This window comes from Lithobates pipiens, unplaced genomic scaffold (genome assembly GCF_037356315.1).
Source record: "Lithobates pipiens isolate NorthernLeopardFrog02 unplaced genomic scaffold, aLitPip1_a1.2 Scaffold_3, whole genome shotgun sequence".
NCBI lineage: Eukaryota > Metazoa > Chordata > Amphibia > Anura > Ranidae > Lithobates > Lithobates pipiens.
In genome coordinates this window covers 176,767,901-176,793,827 of record NW_027507790.1, presented here as the reverse complement: position 1 = coordinate 176,793,827, position 25,927 = coordinate 176,767,901, and positions in this window count along the sequence as shown.

The window sequence follows — 25,927 nt, the reverse complement described above, 5'->3', positions numbered from 1 at the left end:
GGAGTTTGTTGTTGGTGGAGAAAAAATCCATAGTTTCGGAAACTGCAGGAACAGTACATTCTGGTATCGAACTAGGTAGGAAAGCTGGGTGGAAGCCGTAATTGGCAAAGAATGGTGTTTGATAGCGGAATGTAAGGAGTTGTTATACGAGAACTCCGACACGGGTAATGAGGAGACCTAGTCGTCCTGAGAGAAGGAGGAAAAACAGCGGATGTATTGCTCCAAGGACTGATTCGTTCTTTCAGTTTGTCCATTTGTCTGGGGGTGATAGGCTGATGAAAATGCCAACTCGATTTCAAGGGATGCGCAGAGCGCCTTCCAAAACCTTGAGGTGAATTGGACACCTCAATCGGACATGATGCTCGCTGGGACCCCATGCAACCTTACGATTTCCTTAACAAAAATCTTGGCCGTCTCCATGGCCGAGGGGGTGCCCCTCATTGGGAGGAAATGAGCCATCTTGGACAGCCTGTCCACCACAACAAAGATGGTAGAGAACCCCTCGGATGGGGGAAGTTCCACAATGAAATCCATTGAGATCATTTTCCATGGTCTCTCAGGAACAGGTAAGGGTTTCAATAGACCCCAAGCTCGTGTCTGGCTGTTCTTACTTCGGGCACAGGTGTTACATGGGTCCACATAATTCTTGCAATCATTGAGTAGTTGGGGCCACCAAAGGTGCGCTGAACCAGCTCGGCAGTCTTCAGAGTACCAAAGTGTCCGACCATTTTATGGTCGTGGCAGAGCTCCAATACATTCACCTTTAAGGCCTCAGGAACCACAATCTTGCCTTTATGCCAGAATAAATCTTCTCTTAAGCTGGCTTCAGGGACCAGGGGCATTCCCACAGAAGCCTGTCTGATCCGGGAGATAAGGTCCCCTTGGAGGAGCAGGAAGTTCCCAGAAGGGAGGATTGTATCAGGAGGCAGAGTCTTTTCAGAATCAGAAAACATGCGAGACAGCGCATCCGGCTTAACATTCTTAGAACCAGATCTGTAGGTGATATGAAATTGGAATCGGGGAAAAAAAAGGGCCCATCTGGCTTGCCATGGTCTTAGTCTTTTGACTGTTCTCAAATATTCCAAATTCTTATGGTCGGTGTAGACCAAGATGGGATGTGCAGCACCCTCCAATAGGTAACGCCACTCCTCCAGAGCCGCGTTAATGGCCAGAAGTTCTCGATCTCCTACATCATAGTTCCTCTCAGACATCGAGAGTTTATGGGAAAAGAACGCTACCGGGTAGAGGAGGGCCTTGACACACTGCTGCTGAGAGAGCACTGCCCCAACAGCGATTTCTGAAGCATCAACCTCAAGGACGAAGGGCAGAGCTGGATCTGGATGTTTCAGAATAGTAGCTGAAGTAAACAACTCCTTAATTTTTTCAAAGGCCGCCTGGGCCTTGGGGGTCCAAGAGAATCGGGTACCCTGCCTGGTCAGTTCGGTAATGGGGTCAATAATTGCAGAAAAGCCTCTGATGAACTTCCGGTAAAAGTTAGAGAAGCCAATGAAGCGCTGTACACCCTTCTTATCCACAGGCGCAGGCCAGTCCAAGATGGCAGACACCTTTTGGGGGTACATTTTGATGCCCTTGACCGATATGACCAAGCCCAAGAATTGGATAGACTGTAGTTCAAACTCACATTTTTTCAGTTTTGCATAAAGCCCGTGTTGCCTGAGTCGGGTTAGAACATTCCGGACGTGTCTACGGTGATCATCTAATGACGAGGAGAAGATTAGGATATCGTCCAGGTACACGATTACGTATAAGTCCAGGTAGTCACGAAAACAGTCATTGACAAAATGTTGAAAAGTTGCAGGGGAGTTACACAACCCGAAGGGCATGACAAGTGCCCAAATCGAGTACGGAAAGCCGTCTTCCACTCATCTCCTTCTCGGATACGAATTCAATTGTAAGCTCCACGAAGATCTAATTTCGTGAAGATGACTGCGGTTCCAAGCCTTTGAAATAGTTCAGGTGCTAGGGGTAAGGGATAACGGTTTTTAATAGTTATCTTGTTCAACTCCCGATAGTCGATGCATGGGTGCAGAGAATGGTCTTTCTTTTCGACAAAGAAAATTCCAGCACCAGCTGGGGAGGTGGAGGAGCGGATAAACCCCTTTTTCAGGTTTTCATCGATATAGTCTTTCAGATTATCTAGCTCCTGCTCCGTTAGTGGGAAAATTCTTCCAAAAGGAACTTCAGTGCCTGGTAACAGTTTTATAGAGCAGTCATAAGGCCTGTGAGGGGGAAGTGTCTCTGCTCCTTTCTTGCTGAATACGTCTAGAAAGTCTCTATAAGGTTCGAGGATGGACTGACGTAGTTCTGGATCAACATCCAAGCAGAGAAGTTGGGAGGGTTCATCAGACAGTCGGCCTAAGCAGTGTTGCTGGCAATACTCCAAAAGGAATTTGACTTCTCCTGTGGCCCAGTTTATGCTGGGATTGTGGGCCTGCAGCCAAGGCATTCCCAGGATGATGGGGGAAAAAGAGGGGAAGAGATGGCATCCAGACGTAGGTGCTCATAGTAGCCAACAAAGGGATGGTCTCTTGTGTGACTGGACCGGAACTAAGGGTGGAGCCATCCGCAAGGTGTACAGCAAGCCCCTGGGCCTTGGGTTGAAGCGGGATATGATGGTTGGCAGCGAAGGTCTGATCGATTAAAACAGCTGCATGCTCCGGAATCAATGATAGCTGACACTGGAATATTCCCTCCTGGAAGCTGTAATGTAATGAGAAGAGCAAGGTGAGAACTGGGTTTATGCAGAACAGATGCACACATGAAATAAGTGGTTACACACTTGCGTGTCTTGGGGCAGGCCCTTACATAGTGCCCAGGTTCCCCACAGTAGAGGCACAGGTTGTGGGTACGTCTGCACTGTTTTTCTTCAGGAGTCAGCGAGGGCCTGAGCAAACCAAGCTGCATTGGTTCGGGAGCTTCTTGAGCTGGAGCAGTAGAGGTGGGTGGAAACTGACTGGCAGAACTTGGGACCTTGGGGAGCATCCAAGTGGGGCAGAAATGGCTGGAAGATCTCTCCGACCGACGCTCCCTTAAGCGACAATCAATCTGGATGGAGAGATTGATAAGCTCATCCAAGGTTTGTGGTATCCCCACTCGTGCCAACTCATCCTTGAGTGGGTCAGATAGTCCCATCCGAAATTGGTGGCGCAGGGCAGCCTCGTTCCAATCCGTGTCGGATCTCCAGCGGCGGAACTCAACCACGTAGTCCTCGGCCGCTCTGCGACCTTGTTGGAGAGAGTGCAGTGCGGCTTCTGCAGTTGCAGTCAATTGGGGGTCCTCATATAGCTGGGATATTGCCAAGAAGAAGTTATCAAGACTATCCAGGGACCCAGACTTCTGCTCCAGTAGACGGTGGGCCCAGGTCTGTGGCTCGCCGGACAACAGGGATATCACAAAGCCCACCTTAGTTGCTTCAAGAGAGAATGTGCGAGGTTGCAGTGCAAAATAAAGCTTGCAGGAATTGCAGAATGCACGATACTTGTTGCGATCTCCGGTAAATCTCTCGGGCGTAGGTACTCGTGGCTCTGGAAGAAGCATCACTACGGAGGGTGCGGGTGAAAGGCCGGCTGAAGATGTTCCCTGAGGATTAGATGAAGAGGATAAGGCTTGAACTTGCTCCTTCAATCTTGAGTAACCTTCCTGGAGGTTCTTTACGGCTTGAGTTAGACCAGCCAGATGTCTGCATAGTTCGTCCATGGGGGAGGCCCCCTGCCCGGACTCGGTCATGGCTGCCTGATACTGTCAGACTTCCACTTACCAGACCAGTGAGTCTGCTTGGGCAGAGGGTGGTCTCCCGTACGTGTCTGACTTACAACCCCTGGTAGAGTAGACAGGTGGCTGAGAGTGCGGAGTGGTATGAGAGCCAATGATGAGGGCCCAGGAGCTGGAAGCAGGAGAAACCCTGAAGCAGCAGGTGAGTAGGCTGGAACACAGGCAATTGGGGTGCGGAGCAGGGGCTGAGCAGGCGGGTCCGGGTACAGGCAGGATTCGGCAACAGGCAGGCAGCAATGGTACAATAGGAACAGGCAGGAGCAAGGTCAGAACAGGCCGAGGTCAGGTGCAGGCGGAGATCAGGGGTGTCCAAGAGCAAGCCGGGTCGTCAGGAGCTGGGAGATACAGGAATGCAGATACAGGCAACGGAGCAGGGACTGGGGGAGCTGATGATCAGGCAGCACTTGAGTGGAGTATGCGGCAGACCTAAATAAGCCGATTGGCGCCAAACACTGCGCGCATCAACACACACAGGCGAGCGCATATGCGTACACGCACGAGCGCCAGCACGCACACCAGCGCCACCAACAGTGCGCACAGGCGCACACCGGCGCGCACCAGCACCCGCATGGGCACACACCACAGCGCACACAGGAACGCACGCACTGTCGCACATCGACGCACGGCCAGCACCGCGACCAACCAGGTAACTTCTCTGACAATTGGTCTATAGGAAAGGTGGAGGGGTCGATATTTATATAAGGGGCGGACCCCTGCTCCCGCTCATTCAGAGAGACAAGGAAGTTTCCCAAGATGGACGTGGAGGCACTGTTTGCGCGCCTGCGAGTGGAGGCGGCATCCTGCCCTCCCGGGTGGCTTAAGGAGACGCTGGGGACAGGGCTCGGGATGCCGGCGGAGGTGCCAGAGAGGGGTGGAGGTGAGGCGGTGCGAGCTCGAAGGTCTCGGTCTCCGGAGCGCTTTTCGCTGGACCCCGCCCTTCGGCCACAGCATGAGGAGAGGAGGCATGGGCGGGTTCCATCGGGCCCGCCGGCAAAATGGCCAGCAGTACTTCGGAGGAGCAGTAGAACCAGCGCATCGCCGGTAGGGCAGGCTGGGGACACTAGCAGGTGGGCACAGAAGGCTGGGGAAAGAGCCAGGCCAGGACGTCGGCAGGCCTCGGCGGCGGGAAGCCCTGCCCATTCGGGTGTCCCTTTGACCCTGGGACAGTGGAGGGGGAGATCAGAAGGCGCAGTGGCCGGGGGTTTTACCCCCTCATCCAGGCCAGGCACTGGGAGCGCAGCAGCCCACAGGAGAGGACTGCAGCCAGAGGGGCCAAGTAGCGGGGCTGTGGTGGACCGCACCAGCCCACGAAAAGCAGCAAAGAAATCCACTGATGGGTATGCGGCTAGGAAGCAAGAGCATGCGGGTCCCGCAGCAGCCAGCTCAAGTCGGCCTGGAGGGCTATCGGAGGAGGAGGTGTTGGGGTCCGAGGATGAGGTTCCGGTCAGGCCAGCTCTGGCGAAGGAGACGAGACGTTCGGCTGGTGGGTCCCCTCCCGTGCAGCCCGGTAAGTCACATTTATTGTCACACACTTTACTGGGGGGGAATGGGGACACAAATTGTGTGGAGGGTGTGGGACTTCGGCAGAGGCCAGCGGGAGGGCCTGAGGACAGTCGGGAGGCTCAACTGGTGGTAGGTACTGGCCGCAGTTCAGTGACCGGGGAGGAGAACAGCCTGGTGGGTTTTTTGGCTGGGCTCAAGGAGTTAGTCAATAGGTTTTAAAGGAATGAGAAGGCTTCCGCCAACCCGGCGGCGGCCTGGGTGCCGCCAGTTGGGGTGTCAGAAGTGGCTGCAGGGCCCAGGGCGGACCAAAGTGCGGAGTCAGTTTCAGCTATTCCCCTGGGCGGGGGTTGTGAAGCACAGGGTCAGGCGGCTGCTACCAAGGCAGCGGGTATGAGAGAGCCAACTAACAGGCAGGACATTGTCCATTTAGCGGATTCTGCTAAATGTGAGGTGTATGCATGTTTTGAAGGGCCGTTGGGGGTGCATCTGAAGCAGGAGGTACGGGAAAAAATATGGAAGGGTGAGTATATGGAGATATTTTCACTACTGCTGTTAGAGAAGTTTAACTTGGATAGGGTGAAGCCGGACGATTCCAAAAAGGAGGATGAGGAGAAAAGGAGGTATGGGCTCATCCCCAGGACGTTTGCCAACTGGTTGCAGGATTTTGCCATCCTGGCTAGTGGCATCGGAGAGGAGAACGCTGAACACTGTTTGGCCCTGTTTTGCTACATGGATTCTGTGGGAGAAGCATACAGAGTCTACGGGGGCATGGCTTGGCTGCGCTATAACGAGCAGTTTAGGCAGCGGAGGGCAGTGCGTCCGTCACTCAGATTGGATCATAAAGACATCAGCCTCTGGATGCGGCTTATGACGTCGGTAAGGGCCCTGGGTTTTTATTTCAGGGAGGGGCCGGTGGACCTTCTTCCCTGGGACAATCGGCCAGTAAAAAAAAGGGGACATGTTGGCAGTTTAATGAAGGGTCCTGCAGGTTCGGTGGCTCATGTTGTTACAAACATGAGTGTTCAGGCTGTGGCATATCCCCTGTCCCGTTGCTTCAAGCAAGGCAGGGGCCGTCCCGGATAGGGAGGACGCCGGTGAGAGCGGAAAGGATGCGTCCATTCCCCACTAGGTACCTGGATAGGAAGGCTGCGAAGTTGTTGGGAACAGGCTTTGAGGAAGGTTTCAGGGTCCAAGGTGAGTTGGAGACGGTGCCACCATTGTCGCGGAATTTAAAATCGGCCATGCTACATTTGGACATGGTTTCCACGAAACTGCGTAAGGAGGTAGAGTTGGGGCGCATGGGGGGGTCCTTTTCAGGCCCCCCCTTTTCCAAATTTGGTAGTTGTGCCGAAGAAGGAACCCAACAAATTTAGGCTAATTCACCACCTGTCCTTTCCTCTGCCATTAGGCCAGAGGATTGTACTGTGAGTTACACCTCGTTTGATGTGGCATTGGTGGCAGTTTTTCGGCGGTGCTTGCGGGGTTGGGTCTAGAGTACAGGGAGTTCTCATCTCATTCCTTTAGGATAGGGGTGGCGACAGAGGCGCTAAGGTGTGGAATGAGTTCTGAAGCAGTGATGAGGATAGGCCGGTGGGAGTCCAACAGGTTTAAGTTGTACGTTCGCCCCCAACTTATTGTGGGATTGCAATAGGTGGGGTGGGGGGCTTTAAATGGTAGGGCGGTGTTAGGTTGTGTTCTTTTAGTTCATGGCGTGTATTTGTGTTCTTTTGTTACAGACAAGGGGCCATGCTTAATATGGATTCTGGGCCACTCTTACGTGTGCTGGGGGGCAAGAAGGGCTGACATGAGGCCGAAAGGGCACCAATTGGGCTTTTCTAGGCGGAAAGCATGTGTGCGATGGCTGGGATTTCGGGGCATGTTATGGAGCAGGATGGTCTCAGAGGTATGCTCTGAGGGAAAGGCCCCCTGATGTTTTAATTGTGCATGTGGGGGGTAATGATCTGGGGGTTAGATCAATGTTGGATATTACGCGAGACATGAAATTTGATTTGTCGCAATTTCACATGTCCTTCCCGGACATGATTATGGTTTGGTCGGACATGGTTACTAGGACATCATGGAGGATGGCTAGATCAGTGGATGGAGTGAATAGAGCCAGGTGTAAGATTAACAGGGAGATTAGTCAGTTTGTGGTCAAAAAGGGAGGATTGGGAATTCAACACCTGGAACTGGAGGTGGAGACCTGGAGATACTTAAGGGGAGATGGTGTACACCTGAACGATGTATGGGTGGATATGTGGATGCTGGGGCTCCAGGATGGGGCGGAGAGAGCATGGCAGGTGTGGAGGGGCACCCATGGGTAAAGTGGCTGGGTCTGGTGTTGGTCCTTGCAGAGGAAGGAAGAGATTTGTGGAAGGAGGAGTTCAGGACCTGTTGGTGGGATGGGTCCTGAGGATGGTATCCCAGGTAACGGAGGTTATCTGGAGATTGGTTATGGGGCACTGCGGGAAGTGGGTGTCTCTGAGTCAGCTTGTCGGCTTGAGGCCATATAACTCGCTTGAGAGGTTCCGCAGTGTCATATTGTAATACATATGGTGGATGGTGGACCTGCAAAGACCAACGCTAGGGTGAAGGTGGGCGGAGGTTGGAGTATTAGGCTTGGTGGCATTCACAAGGTACATCTGTTATACATAGTCATGCGTGACGGAGCTGTAGATAGCGAAAAAACATGTGGTTGGGCACTCCCTTGTCGCTTTTTAGAGCATCAAACGTACAGACACCCGACGTTAAAGTGATGTCGGCCAGTGTTTTGATTCCGTATCAGGCCCACAACTGTGGATCTGGGATGGATCTGAAATGTGGCAGTCTTGGGTTACCCCAAAGAGGAGTCTGAGGGGACCAGCTGTTGGGTTGGTCAACCTTAGCCCAAACTGTTTCCCAGACCCGAAATGTGGTGTACATCGACGGGGTAATATGTGGGTTAGACCTAGGACCTCGGTGTATCAAGTTTCTGAGTTCCGAGTAGGATCCTAGCAGTGCCACCTCTAGCGTAGCCGCAGGGTTTGCCAGTTCCTGTGCCTGCCACCACTTGATCTTCACCATCACCGCTGCCCAGTAGTATTTGATAAAGCATGGCATTGCCAGTCCCCCTAGAGTGATTGGTATTTGTAGGGTAGTCTTAGCTATCCTTGGGGTGCCACCATTCCATATGAATGAAAGTACACAGTTTTTAAAAAAAAGGCATGCGGGATTGGGGTCGGTGTTTGTCTAAAGATGATAAAGATAGACAAATTTGGAAAGCACAGACATTTTTATCAGATTAACCCTCCCTACCGGTGTACGGGTCAGGAGGGACATCACTGGGGCAAGGTTAAGTGGGATAAATTGTGAGATATCTTTATGTATAATGACCCCTAGATATTTGAATTGTGAGACCCTTTGTAGGGGAGTGTTTGTTGGTATTTAATATAAACAGGACCGACTTTCCCCAATTAATAGGAATACCCGAATATGTACCAATCATATCTATAAGCAGGAGGGCCTCTCGTAGTGAGGTTGCAGTGTTGCTAAGATACAATAGGGAGTCATCCGCATAGAGTGACATTTTTGTTCTTCAACCGGGCCAACTGAGATGCCTCATACCAACGGTGACGAACGTAATAGGATTGCCATAGATAAGAGCCGGGGAAAGTGGGCACCCCGCCTGGTGCCCCATGGAGGTTAAATGCTGATGACAGGACCAATCCAGTGCGCACCCTCGCCTTCGGAGACGTGTATAGGACCTGTACACAGGAAATTAATTTGGGGCCAAAGCCAAAATGCTGCAGGACCTCCCAAAGATACACCCACTCTACAGAATCAAATGCTTTTTCAGCATCTAGGGAGGCCACTGCGTTGGATCGGGCCAGGCAATCCCCAGACCCCAGGACTGTGTACAACCTCCGTAGGTTGATATTGTTGCCTTTGCCAGGCATAAACCCTGTTTGGTCCTCATGTACCATAGCCAAGATCTTAGTAAGAATCTTAGCATCCATGTTGAGCAGGGAAATAGGATGGTAGGAAGCACACAGTTCAGGGTCTTTGCCTGGTTTTTGTATGACCACAATCACAATGGCCGTGTCTGCCATTGAGGCCAGTAGTGTCCTGTCTTTGAGAGATTTAACTATAATTTCATGCAGTTTGGGTGTCAATTGTTCACTATATTGTTTATAAAACTCGAAGGGATGCCATCGACCGTCGGGGTCTTTCCCACCTGCATCTCTCCCACAGCCTGCTGGACTTCTTCGAGTGTTATTGTACTATCAAGTTGTTCACGGGCATCATCTGTGAGGTTAGGGAAGTTGATTTGGTCAAGAAAGGAGGCTAGTTCTGCTAGTTAGTATCTAGCTCTAGATGAGTATAATTCTTCGTAATAAGATGTGAATCGGGCATTAATGGGCGTGGGGTCTGCAATAACGGTTCCGTCAGCATCCTTTATTCGAGCAATAGAGGTAGCCGATTACTGCTCTTTGGCCAGCCAGACCAGGAGCCTTTCGATAATTTTTTTTTTTTTCCTACCCCCTGCTCGAAGATACGCTGGGTCTGTGCCAATTGTTGTTTTTTTGCTTTCGATACCCTGAGGAGCATTACCTCTCGGTATGCGGATTGCATATCTATATATGTGATCAGGTTGGGGGTAAGGACATATTGTGATTCTAGATTGTGTGCTTTAGTCTCAACCTCTTCTATGGTGATAACTGCATTTCTTCTAGCTCAGGAGATACCTGATAACACCCTCTAATGTAGGCCTTAAATGTGTCCCATGTGTTACCCAGAGAGACAGTGCATTTGTTAGCCAGAATTCAGTCGTGTGTTTGGGGATTTCTAGTTCAATTGTGGGGTTGGAGATCTAGTAGCATGATAGCTGCCACAGTCTCTCAGAAGGGGATGTTTGGGTTTTAAAGCTGCACATCACTGGGGCATGATCAGATATACCTCTAGGCAGCACATCAATCGAGTGCACCCTGAACAACAGGCCCCCGCTGACGTATATCAGATCTATGCTTGATATGGCTCGGTAGGACATGGAGTGGCAAGTGTAGACCCTATCCGTCAGGTGTCTCCACCGCCAGATATCTGTCAGGCTATAGAGAGATGCCCATTGTGACAAAGGGGAGTCCACACCTGTCCCGTTGGACATTCTGTCCAAGGATGAGTTCGGAACCATGTTAAAGCCTCCGGCAATGACAATATTGTCAGTGGGGTATGCTGAAAGGAGAGGAGTCAGGCATTTCAAGAGAGCTACTGTGGCGGTATATATATATTCCCAGGATTACCATTTCGATAGTGTCTATAACCACATGCAATAACACGTATCTTCCCTCCGACTCTATCTTAACCTCCAACACCTCGTATGTAAGAGATTTGTGTATTAGGACACTTACCCCTCTGGTGTAACAGGAGTGCGTTGCATGGTAGCAATGTCCCACCCACGTTTTTTTCAGACCAAGTACTTTGCTGCCCACCAAGTGGGTCTCCTGCAATTTGTGGGGTGAATGTTTTTTGATGTATGTGTGTACTAACGAGCGTTTTACCTTATCACTGAGTCCCCGGACGTTCCAGCAGAGTAGTTTTACTTGTGGCATAGGTAAGGCTCAATAACATGAACATCAGGGGAAATCAACTGCAAGAAGTCTATCAGACCTGGAGGTAAGCACGACACATCTGTTAGATACATTATCTAACATTATGAAAAATCAGTGATTTGGATATATCTACAAGTGGATTGAGCCACCAGAGAAAGCCACTGTATGAAACAAAAGGAACGTTAACTGTGTAATCCCCCCCACCCTGCACATCCGTTGGAACTCAGAGTGCCCAATCCCATAACCAAAGTACTTAAGAGATTCTCTTATGTTGACAAGGAGAAGAGAGTAGCGACTATGGGGCGCTGCTAACGGGTAGTACAGTCAATTCAAACCCTGTGCAGCCGCCCCTAACCTGAATGTCCAAAACATAAATTTTGAGGTTTAAGAAGGTTAGTCAGACATTTCTCTGGACAAAAAGCCGAGGGCACATACTTATGAGGCACAACGTTGCAAACAATAAAACTGGTTAACCTGGATTAACACCAGCTCTTTTCCTTACAGAGATATATCCCTCAAGCAGTGTCTGTCCTCCCCCTCCAACAGCAAAGTGGGGGCCCATCTGGGTAGTCCCATCTCTAGAGTAGGGGTGAGTCTCCGGAACATGAGGACAGTCAGTTCATCCGGGATGTGTATTTCAATATAGGGGAGGGGCTAAGCTTTGTCAGTGAGTATGGGGGAGTTAGTTCAGGAACAAGAAGACCAGACCTATGAATGTGAAGCTGCCACGTGTAGAGATCCCCAACCCCTCTCTTGCAGGGTGACAGGCAGCCACGGCCCCAGGGTGAGATCACTTCTCCCCCCCACCCCGTCCCGTCAGGGAAGAGGAGGGCGGGAAAATGCCAGATGAACCTGCGGCATAGCTCAGCCTTCCTCCTACTCGGAGACAGTGTTGTAAAGTCACACCTGATTGAAGCACCATCCCCAGGTGGGTGGAGGGGAAAGGATAGTGATAGCAGTCAGCGGTGCATGGTAGTGGAAATCACAAGTGCCAGAGCAAGGTAGCTCGCACCTTACCTTGTATACTGTATACTTGTATAAGTATACTGTGGTGTTATAGCATTACCCGTCTCTGGGCAGGGTGTCAAGCCATTGCGATACGTCCTCCTAAATTGGCGGGTGGTTTCACCATCCACCACCCGAAAGTGGGCAGGGAACAGCATGCTGTATTTCAATCCCTTAGTGCAGAGCTGGAACCGCAGTTCGGCCACTTTCCTCACCTCACGGAGCACCAGATCTCTGTCTCGGAAGTTTAATAGGCGGAAGATAAATGTACAGGGGGGCTCCTGGCTGTAAACGCATGGGAGGCATTCTGTGCGCCCACTCCACTGCAAAATGGGGAGAAAAAGCAGCTCCAGGGAGGAGGGTGTGGAGAAGGTAAATGCCACTGTGTCCTGACCCTCCGCTCCTTCTGGGAGTCCCACCACCCTCAGTTTGTTTCTCCTGCTTCTATTCTCACTGTCCTTTGCTGGTGACTCCAGGAATTTCATGCGTACCTGCAGGGTGTGTATTGCGGCATGATGATCTCTACTGGAGTCCTTAGAGTTCCCCATGCACCATTCTACTTCACCAAGTCTGCCCCGGACCTTGTCCATATCTTGGCGCATCAGACCAAAGTTTGTTTGAAGTAGATCTATTTTCACCATCAGCACTGTTTTACATCCCGCTATCGCCTGCATCAGAGCCTGTAGCTGGGTTTGATGACTGGGTCTGAGTCGCCATGTGCGCTCCAGTGGGAAGACTTTTCTTCTGTTGTGCCTTAGAGGCCTTAGTGGCGGTGTTAATCTGTACCTGGGGGAGTGGGAGAAAGGCTTTTTCTCAGGGGAGTTTCCGTTTATGTATACGCGCCACATTTTAATGTGGCAGCGATACATAGACAATTAGTGATGGACGAACTTCCGATGGGACGTTTCGCATACCGCAAACACGGCCAAAAGTTTGCGAACCGCAAAGTTCGCAGCGGACCACAATGACTTTAATGGCAGGCAAATCTTAAAAACCTCCAGGTCTCCAAATTATTAAGTGAATCTGGGATCGACAACGACAAGCATTCTTTTCCAGTCCAGTGCTGATCCTCAGCCATGGTGCTGGCACTGCCTGCTGATTGGCTTCTCCGCTGCTATCTCCCTCACTGTCTGAAACCAGCACCGCGATAGAGACTGAGCACTGCCACCAGCACCGAGATAGAGAGCACCGCCACCAGCGCCGCGATAGAGAGCACCGCCACCAGCGCCGCGATAGAGAGCACCGCCACCAGCGCCACGATAGAGAGCACCGCCACCAGCGCCGCGATAGAGAGCACCGCCACCAGCGCCGCGATAGAGAGCACCGCCACCAGCGCCGCGATAGAGAGCACCGCCACCAGCGCCGCGATAGAGAGCACCGCCACCAGCGCCGTGATAGAGAGAGAGCATTGACACCAGCAGCGAGATAGAGAGCACTGACACCGCACCAGCACCGTGATAGAGAGCACTGACACCGCACCAGCACCGTGATAGAGAGCACTGACACCGCACCAGCACCGTGATAGAGAACACTGACACCACACTAGCACCGAGATAGAGAGCACTCAGACCACACCAGCACCGAGATAGAGAGCACTGACACCAGCACCGAGAGAGAGAGAGAGGGAAAATTGACACCAGCAGTGAGATAGAGAGCACTGACACCACACCAGCACCGGGATAGAGAGCACTGACACCAGCACCGTGATAGAGAGCACTGAGACCACACCAGCACCAAGGTAGAGAGAGGGCACTGACACCAGCACCGATACCAGCAACTCGCTGCGGGACCCAAAAATATGACACCGCTCAACCTCTTCAAACAGGAGGGTACGGGCATATAGTACGGTGTGCTTTTTTTGTACAAGGAAGTGAGCCAAATTAAATAAATTGTTTATAGATTTATGCATATACATGGTCTACTGGTCATATGTGTTGAATTCCTCCGAGATCCATGCCTCATTAATTTTTATAATTAATTTAATGATTTATAGTCAACTCTGTCGTGAGCTAGGCGAGTGCGCTTATCGTTCACGATCCCCCCTGCTGCGCTGAACGTCCTTTCGGACAGGACACTGGACAAGGGGCAAGCTAACAGTTCCATTGCGAATTGGGCAAGCTCTGGCCAGAGGTCAAGCCTGCCCACCCAGTAGTCCAGGGGCTCCTTAAAGCGTCCACATTGGCCGTTAACCCAATGTAGTCAGACACCTGTCGGTCTAGGCGTTCCCTGATGCTGGATCCGGATGAGACCTGTCGATGGGTCGGCTGAAAGAATGACCTCATATCAGAAGTCACCAACACATCTTCAAACTGCCCTCTTCTTGCAGGCGCTGTTGGATTGGTACCCGCAACTCTTTCTCTGGGAGTGGGAATTCCTCCTCTGCCAGTGTACGCAAAAGCAGAATGCAGCATTTCTCGAAGCAAGGCCTGGAAGTGCTCAATTCTGACAGCCCTCTGTGACGGTGTTAATATTTCTGCCATTTTGTGTTTGTACCGGGGGTCTAAGTATGTTGCCACCCAGTACTGGCCCTTGACCTTTATGCTTTTTATACGGGGGCCCCTGTTAAAACACTGGAGCATGAAGGCCCCCATTTGCACTAAAATGGAAGCGGTGTAGTGGCCTGGCTCCTGCTCATCATCCAGGATAATGTCGTCCTCCTCGTTCTCCTCTCCCCATCCACGCACAACAACAGGGATCCCAGAAAGGTTTAAAGCATGCTCTTCTTGCACCTCCTCATCCGCCCCGGCACCATCCTCCTCTGACTCCTCTTCAGACTCCTGTTGTTGACTTGTCTCAGATAGAGTAGCCCCCCTGGGAATTCATACAGCATTGCGACTTCCTCATCTTCCTGCTCCTCCACGGCTTGATCAATGACGTTATGCAATGCACGCTCCATAAAGAAGGTATAAGGTACCATGTCACTGATGGTGTCATGGCTGCGACTGACCAGTTTGGTGATCTCATCAAATGGCCGCAGAAGTCTGCATGCGTCGCGCATGAGCAGCCACTGGCGCTGTGAAAAAAAACCAAGCTCCCCAGAACCTGTTCTGCCGCAGAGTTCGTACAGGTAGTCGTTAACTGCACGGTTCTGCTAGAGCAGCCTATCAAGCATATAGAAGGTTGAGTTCCATCGCGTCAGGCAATCGCATATAAGACGTCTGACCGGCAGATTGTGTCGCCACTGAATGTCAGCAAGGCGAGCCATGGCCGTGTAAGACTTCTGAAATGGGCCGAGATTTTCCTTGCCTGACACAAGATGTCCTGGACCCCAGGGTATTGGACAACGAATCACTGCACGACCAAGTTTAAGATGTGTGCCATGCATGGCACATGTGGAATTTTGCCCTGTTTCAATGCGCTAAGCAGATTGGCACCGTTGTCACACACCACTTTACGAACTGTCAAATTGAGCGGTGTTAGCCACTGATCTGCCTGTGAACGCAAAGCTGAAAGGAGTGCAGGGCCAGTGTGGCTCTTGGCTTCCAGGGACAACAGACGCAGCACAGCATGGCAATGTCTCACCTGGCCTGTCGGTTCTGGGGATCTTGGGCGGCACAGCGGAAGAGACTTTAGCACTGGAAAAGGAGGAGTCAGCCAAGGAGGAGAGGGAGGAGGATGGAGGAGGAGAAGAAGAGGCAAGCCCACATGCAATCCGTGGCGGTAAAACAAAATCTACATGGGTGCCACGGTTTACATGCTTGACAGCCGTCAGAAGGTTCACCCAGTGGGCAGTAAAAGTTATATACCTTCCCTGCCTGTGTTTGCTAGACCACATGTCTGTGGTCAGATGTAGCTTGGCACCGACACTGTGTGCCAGAGATACATTCACTTGCCGCTGAACATGGCCATATAGCTCTGGGATGCCCTTCTGTGAGAAATACTTCTTTCCTGGGACCTTCCATTGTGGTGTTCCAATGGCCACAAATTTTCGAAAGGCCTCCGGGTCCACCAGTTTATATGGCAGTAGTTGGTGGGCTATCAGTTCTGACAAGCCAGCCGTCAACCGTTTGGCAAGAGGGTTATCCGGTGTCATCATTTTTTTACGCTCTAACATTTGGCCCATGGAAGCCTGCCTTTTTGCAGAAAAACGTGAGGATGGCATGATGGAAGGTGGAGTGGAGGACAATTGTGAGGAGAGAGGAGAAGTAGAAGACAAGGCTGGACGGTGAGAGTCTGGAGTGTGGCTTTGTGGGTTCCGTTGCTCCCACTGGGCTTGGTGATGGCAGCTCATGTGCCTTCTTAAGGTGGTTGTCCCTAGGTGAGTGTTGGGCTTACCGCGTTGACTGCAAAGATTACAGATGCCAACACTATTGTCACCAGCGGACACGTTAAAAAAGCCCACACTGCGGAGCCATGTGCCGGCATCATGGGAGCGCCAGATGTGACCGTACATGGCTGATGCCTCGCTCCTGATACATTAGTAGTCTGCTTTGTCCCTCCTGTGCAATCTAAGTTCTGCCTGCTTCTCCTCCCTATCTGCTGGCCCATATCTCCCTCTGAACTCCCCTCCTCTTCCTCTCTTGTGGGCACCCACGTGACATCACTAGACACGTCATCATCGACGTCACCTTCCCCACCGCTATAATTAGAGATCTCGGAGTAGGCAGCAACCCTGGGGACCAACCTCCTCTTTGGGCGGATCTGGGTACTGACGTCAGACTGCTGAGTGGCGGTTGTTGCTACTTCCTCTTCCTGATCCAATGCCAAGAATGGCTGCGCTTTGGAAATGTCTTGTGATGGATCGGAAAATAATTCCTGTGACTCAAGAGGAAGGTATATGGTGGTGTTGGTGGTAGTGTCTTTGGGGGTGCACACAGCAGAGAGTGAAGAGGGTGCAGATTGAGAGGATGAGGAGGGTCCAGGAGAGTAAGGCTGATTGAGCCACTCAACCAAGTCCGGTGCGTCCTTTGACGGAATTGCACGCACCTTCTGCAATTTGCCACTTTGGCTCAAGTCTGTTGCTCCTGCTCTACCCCTACCACCCCTGCGGAAGGGCCTGCCTCTTCCTCTGCCTGTCATTTTTTAAATGACACTGTGACAAAAGTCTCTAGAGAAGTGCAGTATGTATGTGGAAGAAGGTATATAACACCCCGCTTCAATCTGTCGTTTTTGGGGGCCACTGGTCTATCACACCAGTTATAATACTTTTTTTTTAATAATTACTTTTTTATAATTGCATTTGTCACTCTTTGTAGTATCGCTGCAGAACCGCTCAGCAGTCACAATGCTGCACAGTGGAAATGCACTATATTATGCTTTCTATATGTGCAAGTATTTTATACGTGTATTGCACCCCTATTTACTGCACACCAAATAGTACACCTATACCAGTCCTTAAAAGGACCTTTGTGGACCTAGTAGCTAGTGATTTGCAGACTGTCCCTCAGTCCCTACACTGATAAAAGACAGCTGCAGAATCGGTCAGCACTCAGCTCAGCAGTCAAGTATAATAGGCTTTCTATATTTGAAAGAAAGTATATTATACATGTACAACCCTATATACTGTACACCTATACCAGTCCTTAAAAGGACCTTTGTGGACCTAATATTAATAGCTAGTGATTAAACTGACTGTCCCTGCTCCACACAGCGTCCTGTCCCTACACTGACAAAAGCTGCAGAATCGGTCAGCAGTGCACTCAGCAATCAGCAGCACAGCAGTCAGCAGCAGTGCACAAGAACCCTATATACTGTACACCTATACCAGTCCTCAGACTTTTGTGGACCTAATAGCTGGTGATTTGTGTCACTACAGTCTGTCCCTGCTGCACACAGCAACCTCTCCTTACACTGACAAAAGACAGAATGTAAAATGGCCACCAGATCAGGTCTATTTATAAGGTAGGGGGAATGTCCAATTGTCCATGTGCTGAAATATCTCAATTGGCTGTCCTGTACCCCATGATGGATGTGTCATCATGGGTCAAAGTTCTTTCACAATGTAAACGCATATGTCCGCCGCGTGAACAGCGCCAGAAGTCTGCTGGTTTGGCGAATCGCGAACACGCAAAATTCACTGCAAACCGACCGCCGGGCTAACCACAAGGCCATCCCTATAGACAATGTCCTCATTATCTGGGATGGCCCAGAGGATGCACTAAAGAAATGTTTGAGGTTGATGAACCAAAACAAACTCAACCTTTTTTTTTACAATGACTTATGATTCACAAGAGGTACATTTTATGGACATTACTATCCGAACGGATCCCAATGGAGGATTGAGCAGTAAATTATATAGGAAAGATACTGTGGACAACACTCTGTTGCATGCGGATAGCTTCCACCCTGATTCATTGAAGAAACCAATTCCATTTAGTCAATTCCTTTGTATCAGAGGGAATTGTACATCTAATGATACTTAAGGGAATCCCATGAACTTACCACCAGATTACTAGCTAGGGGGTACATGAAATAAACAATAAAAAAGGCCTTTAATAACATAAAAGGGACCAAGAGGAGAGATCTCATTTTTAAAACCAAAATGAGAAATAAGGAGGAAAAGACCACCAGGGTCATTATGAGGTTTTCTAATGAACATTGTCAAATTAGACAGATTGTTACCAAATATTGGCCTATCCTTACAAAGGATCCAGTTTTTAAAATTTTTGTGACATCAAGACCCCAGATTACTTTCAAAAAAGCGCGCTCACTCGGCAATATGCTAACTCAGAGTGAGTACAAAGGAGATGGGAGGAGAGATCCCTGTAAAACCTGGGGCACATACCCATGTGGAGCAAGCTCACAATGTACTGTGATAGGTAGAAGGACCACACTGGTACTTCCCAATGGGGAAACTTTCGCCCTGAGGCATTATGCCTCCTGTAGGACTCAGGGCATTGTTTACCTCATGCAGTGCCACCATGGGGCCTTCTATGTAGGGAAGACTAAACAAGAACTGGGGAAACTAGTGGAAAAACACATGCATAGTATGCGCATAGGCAATTTATATCTGCCACTAGGCAGACATGTTGCCAGAAGGCATAACTATAAACTTCCCAAGGTCAACTTTATGGTGCTTGATAGGATACATATACCTATTAGAGGGGGAGATTGGAACAAGATTCTGCTCCAGCATGTTGGATAATAAATCTTAGGGCAACGACCCCCCCCCCCCCCCCCCGTCTTAATGAGATAGAAAATTGTTTCTTGAAGGTTTTAGCTCTGCAAAAACAAATTAATGTCCAGGGCTGACTCTTTCTTTGATAAGCGGTCTGAACTTGAGACTTTTTCTCTTTGGTCTCTTATTAAGTCTGACATCATGTCATTTGGATTCCCTCCCATTTTCTATCTTTATACCTCCAATAACTGTGGGACCACCATGGGATTGAGTTGGGTATGAGAATGTTTCTTGATTGCAATATGCAAAACATATATAGGGTTTATTAGATTACTATACAGCATATGTTTCCCCTTTTTATTTTAAAGTGACATCAGATCGGATTAATCTGTAAGAAGGGATAAATATACTTTATTGTTTAAATTGAGATCTGGTATGTATGGCGGATTGCCATTTGGTGCTTAATTGGATAGAATTTTTTTTTCCAAGGGGGATGTGATGATTGACAGGCACATATACTAGCCCCATGTTGTCCATACTCGACACAGAAAGGCCCCAGTGCCTCTAGTATGTGCTGGGGCTTTTTGTTCTCCAGGAGGTCATTCGCCTGGAGATATTCTGTGTCGGTGGTTTTTGTCCTTGCATCCAACCATTGTCCATTTTGGACTATGGTTTGGTTGGCACATTGCAATTAGTGGTGATTTTTTTTGGTGCTTCTTCTGCTTATCGTATATGTTTATCCTTCCAATAACAATATTTTTTCATCTAAGACAGCCACGGCAGTGGTCCCCTATATCAGTGGACAGACTGTATATGTGGCCTTGATTATGCCACGTGGTTTACCAGCCCCCCTTTTTTCCCCTCCTTTTTTTTTTTGCTAGCTGGTTGTATGATCTGTGGTGGCTTCGCACTGAGGTTGTCCTTGGTTATTCGGGGTTATTCTCGGTAGTGATATTTTCCCAATGGCATTTCATTTGTTTTTGGTGTCACCGGCAATTTTTCATCTTATGTGACTACTTCCCTGTTTTCATCGATATGTATATCCTGGAAACGGGATCCTTGCATCCCGTCTGGAGCATTTTTTTTGCAACCGGACACAATGTGGGGTAGTCTTGCGTTGTGTTCATGATGACGCGGTGCGCCAGTGCATGCTGCGTCATCACACATCATGTCTGGGTTGCCTATTGGAGGCCAGGTATGCTGCTAAGTATTTCCACCATAGTAATTGATGGAGGCTCTATGCCCAGTCAGGTTTTTAATTCATGTATTGAATTAAACCTTTATAGTTTATATTTTTACTTTTGTGGGCGATTTAGCCATATAAGGCTCATAAAGATAATATATTTGTCTCTTTACTATAATATATTTTTTTCTGTTTTTAGCCTGACCTTTACCTCCCTCTATGCCCCCCTGTTTGGTGACTCGGCCATATTCTTTTTTTGGGGGTTTGGAAGCTGGTCTTTTCAATGCCATATCTCTCAATAATATATTCTCGTATATTTTAATTTTGATACTCTTTGATAATGTCTGTAATGTATTAATTTTCTTCCTTTTGATATATTTATTAGCTTGCACATCCCCTGAGGTAGCCACCGGCGAAACATGTTGGGATAGTGTGCATAGATAATCTCCGTTATGGCTTCTTTGGACCCCATTGCTATTAAATAAGCTTATGTGACCGCTTTTATTTTTTGTATTTGAATAAAATAGTTTTAATAAATATGATACTGCTTTTGTACTATATATAAAAAAAGCTACCCTTGAGCCTTTGTAAGCACCGTGAAAATCCCATATTTCTTCTTCTGTACGGTTAAGTGTTTCTTCTTTGAGATGTGGTGCTAAAAATATTATGGGTGTTTCCTGGTTATTGGACCAACTATAACTTTTATAAATCTGCCAGGAGAGTTTCTGAATTGCCGGCCTTGTCGTGCAAGTCTCCCTACCTGGTTCTCCACAAGGATAAGTCGGTGCTATGTCCGCAGGCCCTCTTTTCTTCCGAAGGTGGTTTTGGCTTTTCATCTAAATGAGGACATTGTGCTTCCATCCCTATGTCCTAAGCTGACACATCCAAAGGAAATTGCCTTACATTCCCTGGGCTTGGCTCTACGGGTGTATCTGTCTGCTACGGCTCCTTTCCGGAGGTCAGACTCTGTTTGTATCGGTGGCTGGTCCGAAAAAGAGTCGAGGTTTCGTCGACCACCATCTCTCTGTGGATCAGACAGATCGTGGTTCAGGCTTATGCCTTAATGGGGCGGGTGCCCCCCTTTCCTGTCACCGCACATACCACCAGGGCAATTGTAACCTCCTGGGCTTTCTGACATCCAGCGTTTGTCACCCAGGTGTGTAAGGCAGCGACTTGGTCATCCGTTCACACTTTCACTAAATTCACAAAATTTTACAAAGTTGACGGGAGTGCATCTTCGGATGCTTGCTTTGGCCGCAAGGTTTTGTAGGTGGTTGTGTAAGGTTGCAATTCACACTTTCATTTAAATTTACAAGGTTGTTGTGAACGCATCTTCGGATGCATAAGTTGGCCGCAGATTTTGCTGTCGGCCGTTTAAGTTGGCAACTCTTCTGTTGAGGAGTTCTTCTTTGTTGTGGGTGAAGTTATGTATTGCTGTTATCACCCCTCGTTTTGACACTGCTTGGGGATGTCCCTAAGGTCAAGATTTAAAGGAGCTGTGTCCATCAATGAACGAAAGAGAAAATAGGATTTTTGTACTCACCGTAAAATCCTTTTCTCTGAAGTTCATTGACGGACACAGCACCCACCCATCCTATTTATGTTTGTACTGCATATTGACAAACGGAGCTGCAGGAAGCAGAGTGAGGGGTTATAGCCAGTGGGATTGCCCCCCCCTGGCGGTGCTGTGCAGTTTTGCTGTTTTTACATGTTCTGCTTAGTCCTCTCCTGAAGGTGGCGATATAACCTAAGGTCAAGATTTAAAGGAGCTGTGTCTGTCAATGAACTTCAGAGAAAAGGATTTTATGGTGAGTACAAAAATCCTATTTTTCTCAGGAAAGTGGCGTTCGTGGAGTCTGCTCATGGAATCAGAGTGAATATTTTCTGGTGGGCATTTCAGGGTACAAAAGGGCGGAGATAACTTGTTCTTGGTAGCGCAGATAGGATATGGGGGTCTCTGTAGATTTTTGGTAAATAACATAAGTGTTATACATGGACAAACTGAAAAAATAAATGGACACTTTTTTATACCAATGGCGGGATTTTCTTGTGGGAAGGTAGGGTTCAATCATCGATCATTGTAGTCCACTCCTCCATGAACAAACTATAGTCATAGACACAAGCTGGTTTCTGGATTAGGCTGTTTCTTCTGGGGACTTCCATGTAGTAGCTGTCGTTATGGATTGATGTGAGCATGTTCGTCTGTCCCTCCACTTGACAGCCAAAGATGCCGTCTCCCCTCGTCGTAGCCTTTCATTGATGAGTTATTGCGGGAAGCCCTTTCGATTGGCTCTTACTGTACCACATGCTGGGGTGTCCCTCCGGTGAAGATTGCGGAAGAGGGGCAAGCTCTTATAAAAATTATCCACATAAAGATGGTATCCCTTTCCAAGGAGTGGATAGACAAACTCCCAGACAACTTTTCTGCTGGCTCCAATGTACTCTGGGCATTCAGGGGGATGAAGTTGGGAGTCCTTCCCTTTGTACACCAGGAAGGCGTAGTAGTACCCCGTGGGTCGGTCACAAAGTTTGTACATTTTAACCCCATATCAGGCCCTTTTTGCTGGGAATAAACTGTTTGATACCCTGCCTGAGAATTTTACAAGGGAGTCTTCCACAGAGATATTCTGGTCGGGGGTATATAACTGTGAGAATTTTTCAGAGAAATTTAGGAGTGGCCGAATTTTTAATAATTTGTCAAAAGCTGGGTCATTTCAGGGAGGGCACTGGGTGTTGTTATTATAGTGGAGGAACCACATAATCATAAGGTATCTTTATCTTGGCATAATGGATGAGAAGAGTGGCATGTGGTAGATGGGGTTGGTTGATCAATAGGAGTACAATTCGTTTTTTTTGTGAGTCCCATAGTAAAAGTTAGGCCTAAAATATGTTTGAATTCCTCTACGGTAAGCTCTCTCCACTCAAAGGGATAGGCATAACAAGAACCAGGGTTTCTTACTATGCACTGCTCTGCATAGAGATTGCACTGGCCCACAATGGACGATAGTAAGTCTTCGGTGAAAATCAAATGAAAAAAAATCAAGCTTAGCAAAATCATTGGTGTTCACCTAGACACCTGGCTGGGCGGTGAAAAGGGGGGGATGTTTGCTGCTCCAGAATTAGGGGAAGCCACAGGGGGTTTTGAAGGGTATAGGGAAGGCTGGCATGGCCCCTATCCCTTTGGGGCTGAGATGACACCCTACTGGTGCTTGGCCTTTGTTGCAGTGGCACTGCGATCAAGGTGGACGGCACTGCGATCAAGGTGGACGGCCCTGTGCTGCTGGTAGTAGGCTGCTGCTCCATACCAGAATGCCTTATTTTCATGGGCACACGTTCCCCTTCCTCTGTAGAAGACCCACTGCTTGTAACAGGTTCATAGGCCGAATCAGATTAGGACTGAGACTCAGAGAGCTACCCGCTGCTCTCATCGCTCAGGCTAAGAATCTAGTAGGCCTCCTCGCTGGTAAAATATTTTTTTGCCATACTGCTGACTGTTGCAATTCGTAAACTAGAGACAGCAGAGTACTAATGTGCACTATTGGGCACTGTAGTGGCACTAATGAGTTGCACAGATGGGCACGGTAGTGGCACTGATGGTACAGATGAGCACTGTGCTGGCACTGGTGGGCACAGATGGCACTGATGGGCACAGCCAGCACTTGTGGGCACTGGTATGGCACAGATGAGCACTGTAGTGGCTCTGGTTGCACTGGTGTGGCACAGAGGGCACAGATTTTCAGATTTACTCAAAAAGAGTGTATATCCGCTAATGGGAATTTAAATAGGGCTACTGCAAATAAATAATAGTGTAGAAGTAGAAAAAAATTGTTTATATTAAAATTTATATTTATTTAGAAAAATATAAAATCAGTGACTATGACATAAACCAACATAGAGTATTTACAATAGATACATGGACAAAAATGAAAGACAAAGCCTATACTATTGAAATATAGTGGTATACAATAGATAGAACTCAGCGTTTAAGAGGTGTTGATATGTGAACCTCTTCTTCAAGGGTAGCCGGCTTGGTTGCAACAACAATTTATGTCTATAGTTCAAAAGGGGGAGAAAAAAAAGACAAATAAAAAGAAGGAAAAAAAGAACATGCAGCAAGTACTTTCACTATAATCTTAAATTACTGTTCAGTGTGCAAAGCCTTATTAATCATTTTTATAACAATCATATTATACAAACATGTGTTCAATTACTAACCCTGTATGTATCAAAGAAGTGCTTCTCCAAAACATACACTGTATCCAATGACTGATCGATTAGCTGCAGCTCCACAGAGATCAGGGAGTCGTAGAAAGGGAAGATGAAAAAGCGAGGGGGTGGGGAAACAGGGAGACAAAGCCAATCCCACAGATGGACACTAATCCCTCAGAAAAACCACAATCCACGTCAGCCAAGAGCTTCACAAAGGGGCACCTACACCCCACATAAGTCCCGGTTTCCATGAACAGGCAGGAGAGCCAGTGCAAAAGCAATGGCCCAAAAACAGCCCTCTCCAGTTGCTGGAAAGAGCACAAAATATCCCATGTATTGGTTACTATATTAAATATAAATGTACTTGCAGGTCTATAGATAAAAGTACTATCAGTACTAAATACACCTACCCATATAACTGACTTGTGATACTAAAGCCACAGACGTAATCAGAAGCGGACTCTGCTTGTTTAATCTAAGAATCATATATCAAAAAACAAAATATTAATGTCTCCAAATAGGGATAATATCCCACACAGGATGATCCTAAGAATAATGACTGATGTTCAGTACTAGGCTTACCAAGCTAAATCCAGTTAGCATGTCAGTCTGTGGTATACTGCAGTCCAAAGTGTCCCCTGAGTACAGCGGCGCGTGTCGCCACCCCCCGCACATCTCCTCAAAGGGGGAGAGTGATGTCTCATAAGACATCTATGTCTTATGGCAGGGAATTGCAGGGTTAATTGTCAGTGAGCATCGCTGTGGGCACTGCAGATCCAGCCCACAGCGCTGCTGACACCGATCTCTCCCCTCTCACTGTACCGATCGGTACAGAGAGGGGAGGGAGGAACCGGCATCATTATATGACGCTGTTTTTTTTTTTTTTAATGAAGCGATCATGTGGTAAACGGCCATGATGAGCGTGATCTGTGATGCAGTCATGGATGCTCTCGAGTGCTCGCCCCAAGAGCGGAATTCTGGGAGGATGTTATAGTACGTCCTCCCATAGTTAAGCAACCGCCCTGTAGCCGTCATTCGGCTATGGGCCAGTTGTTAAGTGGTTAAAGTACTTTAAGTGAGGAGTCACGTATAGCCTTTAAAGCAAGGGGAGCTCCCAGGTTCATATAAATATATTTACATACATATGTTATATTCTGTTATATTGAAATATATTGTGCTGTCGTCCTATGTTGGGATGACAGCACAATTACTGTATCCACCTGTCTAAATATTTTATAGTAAACAATATTTCTGGTTAAGTATCCAGTTGTGTGGCATATTGTTTTTCCCTCACCAGGTGGGGCCAGTGCATCCTGAGAGTACAATACAGGTACTTTGCATTGTTTCATATTGTACTGTATTACATTGCACCACAGCTGTGTCAAGGGGATCAAGTCAAGTTAGTGGGGTTTCTAGGTAGAGTGCAGGCCCAAAACTAGCAGTTCCTTCGGGGGGTTAGTGCTACATGTAATTAACTAATTAATATACTTAGGTTTATCAATGCAGTCCAGAAAACTACTTAAGGCCTCTTTCACATGGGGCGGATCTGTGCTGATCGCTCTGTCACCAATAGCTTTTGTCAGGTAATTTATT